The 7091-nt window shown below is 36.8% G+C and overlaps 1 long non-coding RNA gene across 1 annotated transcript; it reads left to right on the top strand.

The window, feature by feature from the left end:
• Positions 1-224: 224 nt before the first annotated feature.
• On the top strand, positions 225-5308 carry LOC122462528. The gene is made up of 3 exons (XR_006285117.1): positions 225-292; positions 921-997; positions 4335-5308. It is a non-coding gene; the product is annotated as an uncharacterized LOC122462528 (long non-coding RNA).
• The last annotated feature ends 1783 nt before the right edge of the window (positions 5309-7091 follow it).

Below are 7091 nucleotides of genomic sequence, written 5' to 3' on the forward strand. Positions count from 1 at the left end.
TTGGTCATGTTGGTCAGGTGCCAGCAAGGTTATCTTAGCTTCTTAACCCTTTACAGGTGAAAGGGTTTACCTCTGGCCAGGAGGAATTTTATAGTTCTGTATACAGAAATGTGGTTACCCTTCCCTTTATATTTATGACAGGGTGACTGCAGGTCAATCAGGTTAGCTGAGAAGGGGTTACCAGAGATCAATTAGGATCAGCTGATTCCAACTAAGGGCTACCTGAGACCTCTTTAAACCCTCCCCTGTTAGCAGAAGAGGGGGAATAGAGGAGGAGACAAGCTGCCACTAGGTGAGGAACAGCAAGCCTCACCAGGAAGGGAGGCTGCATTCTTTCCCATAAGGGAAAAAATCAAAGCCTAAAAGAAGGAATGGACTGCCCCTATGCAGCCAGGAGCGACTGTTTTACCCCAAGCCTATCTCGCTAAGGCTAAACAACAGCTGAGGCTGGTGAGATCGAGAAGGTGCCTTGCCACAGTCTGTATTCTGTGCTGTTGTCTGGGTTAATATGCCTGAGCCATGCAGTGCTTTGCAGAAAGATTTTGTAGAACTCGATAATTGATTCACTTCTCATCAATAATATTAGAAAAACAGGGTTCTTTTTGGAAACTCTAGTGAAAAACTGAAATTTCTGATGTTTTCTATCTTTTGTTTAAAATTGGTGAATGTTTTATGTACCCAAATGGCTTGAACAATTATATTTTTCCACTATGGCACACATTTAAAGTTTCTTAGCAATCATGACATTATGTACAAGGTTTTGACAGTTTCTAAAACACAGGACTCGTATATACCATAGATGAATACTCCTTCTTACTAATCAGAAAGTAATTCTACTTGAGAAGGTTTAAAAAGCTGTACAGCTCTCACTAAATGTGCCTGTTCAGCTAAAAGTATTTACTGAAACTTTAAATTTCTAGAATTCCCCATCTCGGAAGACTTGAAGCAGCCATTCTGACTCTTCAGTGAACAAGGCTGCTTTAAATACAGATTGAAAGTATGTAACAGCTGTAATGTTGTTGATTCTTTATTAAAAGTAATGTTTCTTCTTGTAACAGTAAGTAACAAACTCTGCATGGGGAAATGAAGCACCTTTCCCCGTGGGGCAGTATGTAATTAAGTTCTAGGCTATAAATGTTGGAAGTACTTACTTCATACTAGGAACCTGCCTTCAGTACATCCATTTTCTACAGAGGCTTTGTGTGTGTAAGTTTCAATTAGAGATGGGTGAACTCATTTTGTATAACTTCAAATCCACTGAAACCTCATGGTTAGAAATATTGACTCAGACTCACGTTTCTGGGTTCACATTCCACCTTGGAAAGCCTGAAAAAGAGCAGGGGGAAAAAACAGTGTGTGGGGGGAATAGGGTGAAAGCACAGCAGAAATAAGGTAAAATGAAAAAAAATATATGACAGAGAGACTTTGCAGAGAAAGTCAGGTGTTCCATACTTAAGCTGCTGAATGGTGGTTTGTTTTTTTTGTTTTTTTGTTTTTTTTTTTCTAATTTTCCAAAGTGGTCAGCATCCATTGACTTCCCTATAGATGATCAATGCTCAGCACCTTTCAAAATCTGGGCACTTGTTTCAGAACCTGAAGAAGCAGGCTAACTTTAGGCTCCTATTTTTGAAAGTCTTGGCCTAAATATATTTTTACTAGTGTACTGTATTACTGTAGTCAATGAATCCTCTAGTTTTGGGAGTGTAATATCTATCCCTTTAGCTATAAATAAAACCATTTTTAAAAAGTCAGCCCTGGGGGGAGGGAATGGTTTAAATTACATGGCGGGAGTCTGCTAACTCAGTCTGGTTTTGTGAACCTAAAATAGACTTTGAGAAGCATGTACAATGTCCAGTCACATATCAATCAGCCACTCCTAGTTTAAATAATTACTTAGATGATAAATGGGCTGATTCAAGGAATTGAGAATTTCAACTCTTTGATTTCTAATGGAGCTGAGGTTGCTCATCACTTTCAGGATTGGACACAAACAGCAGAGATCTGCTAGAATTTTTCTTATAATACAGTTGAATACAGAAATCTACAATAGTATTCCAAAACCTAATTTCTGTATCTTAGGTAGATATCTATGGTACTATAACATACTTCATGTATACTAGATAAAATGGCAAGTTTTTAAGTACCACCACTGTAGTTCTTATTATTTCCTTTATTGTAATTGACAGCTTAAGGACTTTACCTTTGTGATAGTGCTGTAATAACTCTTTCCCTAAAGTAACACTTTTCACTTGGTGATACAATCACTTATAGTAATCAGACAATTGAAGTTTTGTGCCCACATTAATGCATTCTAGCTGTATCCTGAGAGAGGCTATTTCCGAGAATTTGGACCCTCTCCAAATAAGTCAATATTTCACTAATTCTCCCAGCTCAAATGACTTAAATGTAGGGCTGGTCAAAAATGTTCATTTGAAACTGTTTTTGACAGAAAATTGAATTTTCAACAATTATATTTTTTGCTAAGGGTATCTGACTTATGCAGAAAATTTTTTGACTTTTCATTGAAAATCTGAACGTTCAAAACATAAAAGCTTTTGGCTGAAAACTGAAAATGTTGTTTCATAAATGCCACTGTAGTGCTTCATGGGAGTTTTAGTTCAAGTGTCTGATGCTCCCATATTCTTCAAAGGGCTGGAAACCTTATCTGGGCTACAAATCCCATGATGCACTGTGACAGATCAGCATTATTGTACATAGCAACATTTCTGAATCAAAGTTATTGTCTTTCATCTAAAAGCTTTTGCTTTTCATTTTTTTTTTTTTTTTGCCAAAAACTCTTTACAGAATAAAAAATGATTTCCAACCAGCTCGGTTTAATTTTAAGTTGTGAGTGCACCAATCCTGCAGCTGTTTGAGGACAGATAATGTTATGTGTCTAATGAACACAGTACAACAGACTCAGTTGTTATCGTTACCTTTAGTAGTAAGTATTCTCCAAAGTGCTTTATAAACATTCTGGCCTGGCTCTGCCCCCTTACACAATGTGAGTGCTACTTTACTCTGTGTAAGTAGTTCCACTGTAATGAAATCTATTTTTCAGTAGAGGGTAGATATATTTAGTAACCTGCTTCATTGTTCTCCGAATTAATTAGACAGGGCCCAGTTGTAGCACCCTAATTCACATTGCATAATATATTATCCAAAAGTAATCCCTTTCATGACAGTACAAGAAGTTGCAGTAGTCAGGGTTGGAGTTGAGCAATGCAGGGAGTTGACAATTGTGACAGAGAACATAGTTTTTAGCAATACTATAGTGGGGGGAAAAGTGAAAACATTTGTCAAGGGCTTGAATGTGTTGCGGAGAAAAAAGAGAGGAGACAAAGATGAATCTGTCTGAGCACAGTGATCGGTGTGAGAAGGAAGAGTTCAGGAGGAATAACAAGGAGTTTGTGAACATGGTGGGACATCCAGAGCTGAGAGTTAGAGGGGCATTTTGTAAGTCATTTGTAAGTCAGGGTGTACCTGAAATTACAGTGGAAGATGAGGTCACCAGGGAATAGCTATAAATGGAGAAAAGAAGTAGATTTAACACAAAGTCCTGAAGGATACCAACAGAACAGAATACTGTGATTCAAAAATGTATGAATAAAAAACAAGTTAGGCCAAATTCTGCATTCAGAATCATGTGGGCAGTTTCCACTGACTTCAGTGAGTCAACTTTTCCTGTCTGGGGATAAAATTTGGCTTGCACTGGAAGAAATAGAGGCAGACAGACTTTTAACTGCATCCAGCAACAAACAGGATGAATAGTTAATAAAAGAAATTACCTAAGTTTTGAATTCCTACCTAATCAATTTTTAACTCCAAAGTCAAGGATAACTTAACAGAAAACCATCCCTGTGTGCAATGAGAGATAGTATTTTAATTACTTTGTACTGCTGAAATACAACAGCAATGCGTAGGTTAGACAAACACACAATGTATTTTGCATGTTATTGTTGACTAACTAGTTGGTATTGACTTAACACAGTTGAAATCATAAATGTGCCATTTTTTCTGGATCAGTTTCAGTGATTGTGAAACCCATACCCTAGAGAAATAGTTCATGCTAATTGTGCTGGTAAAGTACAAGAAATCCTCACATACTGTATTTTTTTTTTCCGAACATACTGCCACAAATGACTACTGGCTCTATGCCATGGCCCTAGTCCCATGTGATATTGTCAGTAATTGTGTATGCAGGCAGTATTTTCTGGATTGGCATACAGTAGCATGTTATGCCAGTTAGATCAGCAAAGTTTTCTTTATTACTATATCTACTTTTTAAAAAAAAAAAACAACTTCTGTTTTCTTTCTCTGCCTTCTCCTTTTAGGTTGAAAATCTGCCACATGTGTGAATATGTAGGAATGCATCTTAAAAAGTCTCCTCAGTGGAAATATTTGCAGTGATGATTATTAAACCAGAGACTTGGATCCCTGTAACTGTACCCCCAACTGAGAGCCGCATACTCACTGTAAAGCACTCCAGTGGCACAAAGCACAGTAATTCAAACGTTGTTTTTCATCCCATGTCAGGTAACTGTTCTCAAACCTGATTTGTTGACTGAAGCATTGTGAATGGGCAGGAGGGGGATTCAAATCTTTCTCATATTGACCTGTGGTGCTGTAAATCAAACTCAGTTTTTCAAGTTTTCTCTTTTCTTTCTGTATTTTTTTTTCTGAACACACTGCTTTGTTCAAGTCATTTGACTGTTCTATAAACAATATAAATGAATGTCAATCCCTGAAAATTTTTAGCCTATTAATTTTGTATCCAAAATACAATTTTAATGATTTGCAAAAAAGTAGGTGCTAATATCCAATTCGCATTAAAACTCTTGTACGATGCTGTCGTCTTTAAATCAGATTTTCAAAGCTTTCTTTTCTGACTGACTGCAGAACACTAGATACAATACATTAAAGCATGATGAAAATTCCTGTAGCAGACTGAAGTTGTGATAGCTGTTCCAAGAGCTTACGGTGCTTGTCCAATTATTTAAAGCACATACACGATAGGTCAAGCTGTATATGGTGTTCATATCTATGCATTTTCTAACTTAGGCCAGTTGTCACAAATGTAATTGTCCTCTTCTCATTGGGGGGGGAAAACACAAAGAAAAAGAGTGTTGATGTAAGTTTATAAAATGCCCAATATTTGTTCAACAGATTTGCAATGTTTTTGGATTATGTTTAGGTTCATGCAATTAAGGATTTAGGTATGGTTGTATTGCACTGAAAACTAATCAAAATATTTATTTTAAAAAATACTGTATCTTCCTTTTAATTAAATACAATGCTTGAAGGACTAGCACCCTTGGGTTGTTTGCCTCTCCCTGTGCTCACTGTGGCCCTTGCTAGCTTCTTGTAGCTCTGTTCGGGGCTAGCAAATCACAGCCTCTCACCTTACTGGGTAATCAAGGTTCAGATTCCTTCCCTCCAAGATGAGAGGAACCTAATGGAGTTATCCCAAACTGTTGTATGCATCCAATTCCCATGATCCAGTGTGATTGGCACAATATAGAAACCAGAAACCTGAAATGAGAGCCTTCTGTATAGGCTCTTATGCCACTCTTATCCCCATAGTATCTGAGTGCCTTCTGCTAGTGCCTTAAGGAATGGGATTAATGTCTGTCGTGTGTTTGCGCTCTCATCCTCTTCTATTGATTATCAGTATTTAGATAGGACACAGAAGCCCCTATTGGACACACAGGAAGACATCAGTGCTCCTGGCATAAATTATACTAGTTTTTTCCCCAATACCTGACTGTATACCCTGTAGATAAAAAATTCTCATCATACATGCCATAGTTACTGAGGCATGACATGTTACGAAACCATGGATGGATGCATGCAAACATGTGGTCACCTTGTCAGTACACACAGCTGCCTGATTCAGTGGGAAATTCTGCATTTGTGTTCCCCTTTTTTCTGTACAGCATAGTAGAGCATATACCCTAGTTTGGATTTTTGTGTGTGTAAAATATGTATCTTCCCACATAGCAAGAGCAATTAGACTATGTTTTGAATGCACAGAGGAGCAGATTTCAATTTTGAAACTAAAGCCATATCTGTGTTACAGGTGGAAAGATCATCTTAAACAGGTAAATTTGCTTTTAGAAAATATAATTTTTGAATAGATATTTTTAAATACTGTTCATGACAAATATGTGAAAGGAAGGTAGATTGGCTGGGAGGAGAGGACCCCGGCTGACACTTTCAGCCATGTTTCAGCTTGGAGCAGATTCCTACAGCCATTTACAAAGACACCAACTAGAGAGTTTCTAACAGAAGTATTAATACAACAATAATACTAACACTGTAATAATGGGAAGATCATTTGCTTTTACCATTTGGCAGCTGTAGAAGGAATATGTAGCCCTTTGAAAAGAACCTAACATGATTCTATTTAAACAGTTAGGATGCCATTTTTAATACAGAACATTTGTCATATGCTATGAATTATCCCTTGAACACCATAAAATTTAACAGTAACAAAGTACAATCTGATCAAAAGAAGCATCTGGGAGTGGAAGCAGTTTTTTTATTTTATTTCCTCTCACTGCTTAAGAGGTCAAAACTTGGACCAAGGGATGTTTCAACTGATCTGACATTTTTCACATTGACTACACCTCAGCATCTTATTATACAGGAACTTGGCTGAAATATTTGCATTTCACAGAATATCTTCTGGTGCAGTTCCATAGCAAGAGCATAATGATACCTCTGTGTTTGTTCAAGATGCTGGAACCTGTAATGGAATCTATATATAAAATCCCGTTCCATACACTTAAGACAGGTAATTGGAACACCAGACAGATTTGAAGTCTTTCTGCCAGCTTGTATATGGATGTTCATATGCAGTGTTTTACCTTTTAAAAATAAACATTTCTAAATCATGTCATTAAAAAAAATAAAAGTAGTTTAAAGTATCATTTAGGTAATCACCGATGTACAGATAATTTAGGGATACTTTATCACTATTAATATTTTAAATCAAAAGTACTAAGTGCCTCATGCTTCTTTCAGTGGGTTTGTAACTTAAGGGTATATAGAAATTTTAATATTCAAATAATTAGATTTTTGGCTCCAGT

The sequence above is a fragment of the Chelonia mydas genome, chromosome 12 (genome assembly GCF_015237465.2).
Source record: "Chelonia mydas isolate rCheMyd1 chromosome 12, rCheMyd1.pri.v2, whole genome shotgun sequence".
In the NCBI taxonomy this organism is placed as follows: domain Eukaryota; kingdom Metazoa; phylum Chordata; order Testudines; family Cheloniidae; genus Chelonia; species Chelonia mydas.